Below are 10,914 nucleotides of genomic sequence, written 5' to 3'. Positions count from 1 at the left end.
AAATTGAGACAAGAAATCAATAACTTCTCTCAATTCGATGCAGAATCAGTTTATGAGGCCTGGGAAAGATTTAAAGGACTTTTGAGAAAATGTCCACATCATGGCGTACCAGATTGGCAGCAGCTAATTACCTTTTACAATGGAATAACACCTGCCTCAAGAAGCATGGTAGATACAGCTGCATGAGGATCAATCATGAGCAGAACCACCGATGAAGCCATGACTCTTTTAGATGAAGTCACTGAACACGCAAATCAATGGCCAACTAAAAGAGGTCAATCAAGAAAGCTAGCTGGAATGCACCAGATTGATGTTGTAACCACATTAGCTCATCAACTAACAAACTTAACAAAGAAAGTTGAGGCAATACAAGCAAACACATCAAAGCCTCAGTCACAAGCGCTATGTGATTTATGCGGTGGAGGACATCCAAACCATGAATGTCAACATGGAGAACAGATAAATGCAGTCGATCATTATAATAGAAATAGTAACTATTATAATACCAACGGCTTTAATCCACAAGGGCAAAGACATCCGGGGTTCTCATGGAGCAATAATAGTGGAAGCCTAAATCTGTGGCAACCAGGAAACCAAGGTCAATCAAGCCAGCCACCTCTTGGGTTTCTCAACCAAACTAGGAATCATCAAGGATATCAAGCACAACCTCCACCTGAGAAACAAAATCTGGAAGACCTGATGTATAAATTCATCAAAAACGCTGATGAAAAAATGGAGTCCCAAAGCTTGGCAATTCTAAATCTTGAAATTCAGATGGGACAATTAGCAAGCAAGCTAACATATAGGAATCCTGGGATCCTCCCAAGCCACACCGAAAAAAATCCAAAAGAAAAAGCAAAAGCCATAGCTTTAAGAAACGGAAAAAAATCTACCTGAACCATACACTGAAAAAGAAGTTCCAAAAGAAGACAAAAGTGAAGAACTTAAGGAACAAGAGTTAGTTGAAACAGTGAAAAAGGGAGAAAAGAGAAAACAAGAATCACCCCGTTGGGTTGATGAAAGCATTCATCTCAAGAAGTAGCTCTCCCTTTTCCACAAAAACAAAAAAGGGAAAAATTAGACAAACAATTTGGGAAATTCTTAGATATTATTAAACAACTATACATTAATGTCCCTTTTACTGAAGCATTAACTCAGATGCCTTCCTATGCTAAATTTTTAAAGGAAATATTGTCAAATAAACGAAGGATGGAAGAACTTGTTATTATAGAATTAACAGAAGAATGCAGTGCCATACTTCAAAATAAATTACCAAAAAAACTTGGGGATCCAGGGATTTTTACAATTCCTTGTACTTTAGGAGGTGTTTATTTTGAGAAGGCACTATGTGATTCAGGAGCTTCAATTAACTTAATGCCATTTTCTATTTTCAGGAAACTCAACCTTGGACAGATTAAAACCACGCCTGTAACATTACAATTGGCAGATCAATCCTTTAAAAAACCCAAGGGCATAATCGAAGATGTGTTGGTTAGAGTTCATAAATTTGTATTTCCAGTGGACTTCATTGTCCTAGACATGGAATCACATAATGAAGTGCCTCTAATTCTTGGAAGACCTTTTCTAGCAACTGGACGAGCGTTGATTGATGTCCAACAAGGACAATTGGTCTTAAGAGTTGATGAGGATAGGGTAATTTTTGACATGCAGAAACTGATGAAATACCCAAAGGAAGAAGCTTCTTCATCCTCATGCTTCAGCATTGATATATTAAATGAGCTTTTGGAAGAATATTAAAGTCAACAACTACTTAAGAATCCACCAGAGGAACATCCAACTGACACTGACTTAGACTCAGACGAAGAAATCCAATTGGAATGTGAACAAAAAAAATCTTTAGAAAATTAAAATGAAAAGGGGAACCATTACTCTTCCCTTGAATTAAAAGCACTCCCTTCCCATTGGAAATATGTCTTCTTAGAACGTGAAACATTGCAGTCATAATTTCTTCTTCCTTAACATGTGAACAGGAAAAACAATTGATTGAAGTCTTGAAAAAGTACAAGAAGACAATAGGATGGACCATTGGTGACCTAAAAGGAATCAGTCCAGCTATTTGCATGCACAGGACTCTCATGGAGGATAATCACAAGCCAATAGTCCAACCCCAAAGGAGACTGAACCCAGCAATGCAAGAAGTTGTTGTTGACACCCAATTTTGTCTCGCCTTCCTTCAAAAAATATTTATTTATACTTTACCGCAATTTCAATTAGCTTTCTATTAATACCGCCATTTATTATCCAATTATAGCCATTGCCTATTATCATTATTATTACTATTATTATTATTATCATTGTTATTATTTGTTGTTATTATTATTATTATTATTATTATTATTATTATTATTATTATTATTATTATTACCATTATTATTATGATTTGCATTATAATCATTTTTAACATTTTATTTACCGTCTTATGCACACACGCATTGCATTTATTTTTTTGTGCAATTAAACATTAGCATTTACATACCGTTAAACTTTTAAAATATTATCACACGGCTATTACAACATTGTATAATTTTATTTAGTAATAAATATATAATAAGTAATATTTTAGCACACGTTGATATATAAGAAGATCTTTCATTTAAATTTAGAAGCCCAAATTGTTTCTTTCATCAGCTAAATTTTGAGCCCAAATCCGAACCCAATCGACCCACAAATGTTTTTCGGACCAGCCCATTGGCACCCAAAATAATAAGCAGCCAAAAATATTAATTCAGTCCTCAATTAATCCCAAAACTATTTGGGCTAGGGCCTAATTCGTTGAAACTAGCCTACACCCGCAAACTGACCCGGCCCATTACCCGAACCGACCCGTTCGTTTTTAACAAAAGATGAGGCACTAGGGTTACATTTCTCTCTTCAGCCGCCCCCTCTTCTCCCCCTCTCTTCATCCCTTTCTCTCTCCGATAACAACAGTAAAATCACAGACGCCTTTCGTTCCTCCAGGCCATGCATGGCCATTTCGGGGAAAGGAAATTAATGTTCGTCCTTTCCCCGTCAGTTTTTCAACTGTTGAAGATTTTCTTTTTGTTTGCTTCCCATCCCCTCTGCTTTCAATCTGGAATTATCTTAATGAGTTTCGTCGATTTGTGAAGTTGAAATCGTTTTCCTTATTAGTTTGTTTTTCATTTTTGTAGCACAAGTTTAATGGTTTTTGTCTTCTTCTTCTTTGTTTCTGATCGATGACAGAAAAAAGCCTCCTAACGTTTTGATTTGAATGGAATTGGATTTAAAATCCCGCCCAAATTTTGAACCTTAGCAAAAACCCTAGATGTTCTCCTATAAATAATCTCTTCTTAGGTCAGTTAAGGAGTTTTTTTCAGCCACCTTGATCCCTCTCTAAAAAATATCAACATTTTTCAACCCTTATACCACTGGGTATTCCTTCGAAATATTAAGTCATTTATTCTTTTTTTTTTTTACCCTACTGTTGCTTCGGATTCGAGTGTAGATCCAAGACCCTGCACCCAGGTTCGTTGCACTCGAAAAAGGTGAACAACTCTTCTTTAGTTAGCTTAATTTTAGTCTAGTAGTTTAATAAGTGTTTATGTGTTCATACATGTTTGTTGTCTCAGTTGGTTTAATTTCAGTTTAGTAGCCTAGTAGCATTATGCATGTTCCTGTTTTAGTTAGTTTAGTTTCAGTTTAGTAGTTAAAATATTTAGATATTCATGTTTTAATTTGGTTTAGTTTCCAGTTTAGTAGTTAACAGAATCTATCTGTTTATGTCTTAATTCAGTTCAGTTAATTTCAGTTTTATTAGTGTTTATGTGTTCATATGAGTTCATACGAGGATGATTATGTCAACTAGTAGTGATATATGATATGTTAAACTGTAGCATGACCCTGTGTGCTTAAATGTTAGTTTAAAGCAAGATCTGAGTCATCTAGATTGGGAATAGCTAGAGTTTAATGATCCTTTGTTTTAGCTTCATCTCTTGTCTAAACAAGTTCCCCAGAAAAGAATTTCAAAGTTTTCAGTTTTCAAACTTATAAATCCATGAGCTGTAGATGTGCTTGTTTGATCTTCCTTATTAATAGTATTGGTTAAACAGTTGAAATATGTTCTCTAAACTCAGTTTGAGACTTGAAGGCACAAGCATCATCCTGTTTTTCAAAGTAGTTGTTTTCTTTCGCCCGATCCAGCAATATCGCGTGAGTGAAGAAGGCCACAAGGGAAGGGGACCCCTAGTCCAAGTATAATAGAATAGGGGGGTGCAAGGGAATTTTGGAAGCCATTCCCATTCCCACACACCAATACCAACCAGGGTGGCTGTTCAGTAAGTCATGAATAAGCTCTACTCTAACTTAAAGAGATGTGTAGGCAATAGGTCCTTTCATTCCCTCCGCCTTACATGGACAACAAAGAGTACCTAAGGCGGATTAGTGGTTTTTTTATGATTGCCGATCAAATGTTCTAAGTGGTGTTCTCATTTGTTGATAATTACATCAGAGGATTAGCTAATTGATTTTAAAAGGCCAAAAGAAGTCTTTATAATAGAGTCACATCAGTTTTCCTTTGGGGTGTCTTTATTTGCTTTGTAAACCAGTAAAGACTTCATTATTATTTTTTCCTTCTGAATATTAGTTCTATAAACCTCCCAAGTCATTTAGTTCAAATACTCAGCTGATTCTAAAACTGATCTTCTTTAACTCTCTGAATATGTTTGACTTAGCAAATGAGCTCCCTCATAACCTCTATGTTAAGTTGGTAATGAATCCCATGATAAATATAAGGTAACTTGGACTTTAGATACTGGAATGAAATAGGATCTTATTGTGCATTTGATAAGTAAATTCTATATTTATGTGTTTATGAAACCAAGGTGTTAAAACCCTGGCTGTTCTCAGTCACAGTCTTCAAAGGAAGAGATCTCAATATATTTAGCAAGATGTTAATCCCAGGGTGGGATTTCATTTGTTTAATCACCCTTGGAAAAGAATGAGTTACTCTTGTCACGACCCAACCCCGTAGGCCGTGACTAGTGCCCGAATTGGACACTCATGTCACTTATTAACTATAGTCATTTACAGCTAGCCTATCATGAACTCATTTGTTTAGACAAGACAGGACATTATTCTAAAGCTGTCACAATTCTGTATGTCATAAGCACATGTCTTCTGAGGAGTTAAAACTTTTCAACAACAACACCTATATATATATATACGCAAGACGTCAAGGCTGCCACTACATGCAACATTCCGAACATACATACATATGCAAGCCGACAAGGCTGCCATCACGAATGGGTACGCCCCAAACATAAGTCATGTTCATACAACGCAACAACAACTATATACAGACCCACACAGATGTCCACAGACCTCTAAGAGTAATGACCGTATCATATGGCGAGACAGGGCCCCGCCGTACCCAAATAAACACATATGAATTCAACATAAGGGAGTTATACCACAAGCTAGGCTCCGGAACAAAGGAGCAGTCAAAAATAGCTGAATAAGTGTCCTAAGCTGGCGGATCTCCGAAACGAGCGTCTGTACCTGCGGGCATGAACGCAGCCCCCCGAAGAAAGGGGGTCAGTACGGAATATGTACTGAGCATGTAAAGCATGAAATGTAGTAATAGACTCATAAGGAGACAAAGTATGTAGGACCCAATGCAACAATCAGAAATTCATAAAACTTGCCTTTGGACATATTTCATCTGTATCATTCTCATATCAATATCGTTATAGAGTTTTGTAATCAAAGTTGCAAAATCATTCTGTATATAACATATATAACGTGTCCCGGCCCTTTAATGAGGGACTCGGTAATTAAAATCATAGCATCATAAACATAAACATAGACGTGTCCCGGCCCTTTAATAAGGGACTCGGTAATAGGGAATATGCCCTCCTGGCCACCATATCCATATCATCATGTCATCATATCATCATATACATATATATATATATAACGTGTCCCGGCCCTCTAGTGAGGGACTCGGTGATTAATATAGTAAATATGTGCACGAGAACGTGTCCTGGCCCGGGACTGAGGTGAAGGATATAGCGGTAAGCACGAGCAGAATAAATAGCAACCACATATATGCAATTAATTCTTTGAGACTCAATGGAGAAGCACTAACCATCTCTAAAGTGTCAAAATAATATTCATATTCAGTTCTTTTTAAGTCTCATAACAAACTATAACAAGAAACGTTTCAGATTTCGTGTACATGTACCAACTTAACATGGTGTAGCTTTTGAAAGTCAAGTATGCCTCTATTTGTGCAATTCTTTAAGAGTAGGAACTTCTATATATCATTCATTAGTCAAGCATATAGTAGGCTTGTGACAATAGCATTAAGGAAATATAGAATCATAAGTCATGCATGGAACTAGAGAGTAGAATTTACCCCAAGGTTCATATCGTTCCATACTTACGTCTAGGACATGCCAAAAGAAAGAAAGAATAGGCTTTACATACCTTTAGCGTTTAGTTGTATTCTAACTTGTACTTGCTGCCCAAATACACTTATCCTATATCAAGATATCAAGAGCTACAATTAGTCTACAAGGGAATTCAATACGTATTTTGACGCTCACAATCCCTTTCAAACATTTAGACCACGTTTCGTTCGCATTCAAACCAACTACATACAACCAATCCAACATCAATAATCATATGTTCAATACCAATCCGGACAGCCCACATAACATTCCAAATGTCCCACATTCACAACATTCCATAACGATTCACATACGGCTACTACATTCTCAAGTTACTCCTAATAATCCGTAGCCTTAACGTTTTCGTGTAACAACTTTACAACAACCCAAACAACGTAAATGCAATATATATTCTTAACTCATTAGTCTTTCCAATTTAAAGAAGACAACATGTCCAAAACAGTTCCTAACAACAACACGCCCAAAACAGTCCCTAACCAATCAACACGCCCAAAACAGTCCCTAACCAACAACATAAAGGTGCCCGGAATTCTTGCAAACGATTACGAACATACCAAGCAAACCACATATGATTCTTACACCTTATTTCATGTCTTCATTTCATATAATTTCAGTAAAATACGACCAGCAGTCACACGATAAATATATCACCAAATTCGTACGCAAATAGCTACATTGTCGACACTAAAACCTCACAACGACAACAACATGTTTAATGACATTAATTTCATGATTTTTGGAACTGTTTTAGCATCATTTCCAATCTTACAACAGCCCACAATTCATCTCAATTTCAACTTGAATCAATGCACTTTACTTTCACTAAACTTTTGCAACAAGAATCAACATTCAACACACACAAATTCACTTCTAACATCAAAACTGTCCACGGTTTTGGACTGCCTATACACTTCATCATAATTCATTTCTTTAACACCTCAATTCACATATTCAACAAGCATACAATACACCATAATGTCCATAACAATAACAATCCAAATGTGACACAAAACAGTCCCTAAATCTCCCCTAAAACAGCCCCTTTTTCACGGCTACAACACCCTTCCCACAATTTCATGATTTTTATCCGTTTATCCAACTACAACACATTCAATCCATTTCCAATACATGTTCAAGAAGATAAAGCATGACTTCATTAGAACCTTCAACACACGGCTCATTTTCATTTCAAGAAAAACAGTCCAATATCCAACATGCAACATCACAACCAAACTTCTACAATCTTTGTTCATTTACCTATGTTGATACATATTCAATTCATCAACAATACATACAAAATGAAATCAATCATGAATTCACCTCACTCACAGCTCACTCTCTACTTCAACTACAACAACAATCCCACAACAACATGCATGAACTATACATTCAAATCATCATACAACACAAGAACAATAAGCATTCTTACCTTTCAATCTTGTTCTTCACCTTGGCCGAAACTTCAACTCTATTTAGGTGCTACACTTTCTTGTTTCTTTTCAACAACTACTACACCTTCTTATACACTAGATGAGGAGTAAAATTGGTGGAGAAAACTGGAATTTTTGAGCAATTTTGACCCCTCACTCTCGGCTAGCTCTAGGCCGAGAGCTTCTCTCTCTAGCTCTATAGTTTCTTGACTTTGTAATGTTGAAATGAGTTGTTTAATGAGGTATGAATCATATTTTTACTATATGTATTTACCCCATGATTTGGACATGTGTCCCACTCAAATTTTTGGGTCAAAAACCATTGACCATTTCACTATAATACACGGCCAAACATGGCTTATAATAGTGGGCTGATTTTTGTTCCCAATACCACTTAATAATTTAACCATTGTTAATTTAATCCCATTTTGCTGCCCAAGAAGGCCTTACACGTTCCCCCAACTAAGCATGGAAAAAAAAATCTGATTTTGTCATGTGTTTGTGGGGCCCACACGGCCACTAGTGAAAAATTTGTGAACATTTAAGTCTTAGTACTCAGCCCGACTTGCGTTGTCCATATCTCCTTACTCCGATATCATTTTGACGAGCGGTTTGTTGCATTGAAAACTAGACTCGATGAACTTCATTTTAGGCTTTTGAAACATCTTAAAACTCCTCATATACTAGGAGATATGCCTCCTACAATATAGGCTAAAATTCGGGTCCGAGATTTTACTGAAATTGTTCCGATTCATTTCGTTTAACTTCTAATCCTCTTCCAACCTCATATAACCTCTTATACACATATATATACACACTTATATACATCAATAAAAATCCATATACACGTCTCAACGGGTCCGGAGAATCACAATAACCTTAAACATAACTAGAGAACTCACAAAGCTTCAACGAAAATCCAATCGCAAAAGTATATTCCTATCTTTTATCCATCTTCTATATCATTACTAATAATCTCAAATACTTTAAAAGGTCACTCACATCACCTCATATACATACTCATCACACGATTTCAAATCCTTTAGGTTACCATGTCACCTCGAGATACTTAAGACAACCATATATATAACGATATTCTTACTAACTCGATTAACTTTCCTTGAACCTTCTTAACTCATTCTTTCTTGTTTTAATACAGTAGCACGGATTATTATGGAGTGTAACAACTCTGAACTTTCCTGCCTATGCATGTGTGTAATGACATTCTTGTGTTTAATATGCTATTATGTGAGTTAATGAATTGAGGCATTTAGCCACAACATAGGTTTTCCTGTAGCTTGCCTAGCACTGTAGATTGCTTCCATTCAGTTGAAATTCATAGGCCTAGAAGTTAAGATTTGAAATTTGATTGTTTGTTCCCCCATTATTATGCTGTTGAGGAATTCCATGAATGATATGTTGTTATTTTTTTTTCTCTCTTTTAGTTAGTTGCTGCTTATGTGATTAAAATAATAGTGAAAATGACTTTGAATCCTATCCTCACTCAGTTGTCTTAAGCAGTCATTTGGTAATGGTTTATTTAGTCTCTGTTGTATAATAACAAGTTTGATCTTGCTGCATTTATACTTGATTTAATCCTTCAAGGATAGTTTTTACTTCAGTATTTCAGATGTGTAAATTATGAGTTTGTCATTAACTAATGTGAAATGCATCCCCTCATGTGTGTTGAAATACAAACCAAATTCCTTTAATCTTTAGCCATCATATCCCTAGCTTATTGATACACTGGTATAACTCCATGCATGCTTCACCTTTAGTGGTTTTTGTCCAACACTTTCCTTTTCTTCTTCTTCTCAAGTGTTAAGTATTTACTTTGTCATAAGTTGAGTGTCTAACTAGCAATCAGTAGTAGAATATGAACATGTTTGACTGATTGCTTTGCTAACCTCATCATTATGAGCAACTAACTTGAATCAGTATGTCTTATTATATGCAGTAGGTGTTTTTATATGTGAAGTATGTATATGAGTGTATATTATAAGTGGGTTGTGGTTAGCACATTGATAGGGAGATTAGTTGGTCATTATGGATCAAGCTTGAACCCCCCCGGTGTTAGCCATGCCTAGGATTCATGAAATCCCTTGGAACTTGTGCAACATCAGGAAGACGGGGGCAAAAGCTTTCCAATATTAACCTTCTAAGCATCCTTATGAATGTGTATACACGAGGTATACTTAAATATACACAATGTATACATAAATCATTTGTTTGTTGAGTTTGCTCTGTCAAGTTGGCGTGTCAAAATCCTGCTCTTGTTTATTATTTACGTGATGTTTGTATTTTGTTTCGGCTGTTTGCTTTCCTTTTTTTTTATCTATTCAAGAACAGATCCTGTAAATCCTCACTTTACTAATCCTTTTTCTTTCGTTTTTATGCATGACCCTCACGTACGAGTCCAATGGGCTCGTCTTCTTCCTGCATTCGGTGTTGGGCTAAAGCCCAACGTGATTTTCCCTCTCGAGTCGCCACTATCAGCCGTGTAGAAAAAAAATATTATGGGCCAAAGCCTATATAACGGAAGCAGATCGCAGCGGCCTAAATGGGCCATATTCATATAATCATATCTATCCCCTCTATTTTATTCTCTTTTGTGTATTTGATTTGTATTACATGACTAACACTTAACCTTGTTTTGTTTTCTTAGCTTAGATGAACCTTAGGGGAATATATGGGATAGTTTAGTGATAATAGGTAGTTAGAGTTTGAGCTTGCCTTTGAAACAACATATTTAAAGGTTTAATAATTTGGCCTATTTCATCGGTTCAGGATTTCTTTTTAATCACTCTTTTACAAGTTTAAAATGGGTTGAGCAATCCGATTAAGAGTTAAATCCGTTTTCAAATTATCCACCTACTTCAAATTATAGCTTAACGTTCTTTTATAAGCCTTTTTAGTTTTATGGTTAATTCTATTTAAAGGCAATAAATGACCATTTCTAGTAGTGATTGGAGATGAATCTTTCTCCCAAATTTAATTTATATCTTTATTTTTCATACAAGGCCCAATTTTTCATA

At 35.9% G+C, this 10,914-nt stretch overlaps 1 non-coding gene across 1 annotated transcript; it reads right to left on the bottom strand.

Annotated features, from left to right (window-relative positions):
• LOC132643006 (small nucleolar RNA R71) lies at positions 1-107 on the bottom strand. The gene has a single exon (XR_009583469.1). It is a non-coding gene; the product is annotated as a small nucleolar RNA R71 (small nucleolar RNA).
• Positions 108-10,914: the final 10,807 nt, after the last annotated feature.

Source organism: Lycium barbarum, chromosome 5 (genome assembly GCF_019175385.1).
Source record: "Lycium barbarum isolate Lr01 chromosome 5, ASM1917538v2, whole genome shotgun sequence".
NCBI classification, from domain to species: Eukaryota; Viridiplantae; Streptophyta; class Magnoliopsida; order Solanales; family Solanaceae; genus Lycium; species Lycium barbarum.
The sequence above is the reverse complement of the archived record's forward strand: the minus strand, read 5'-3'. Positions and strand labels throughout refer to the sequence as shown.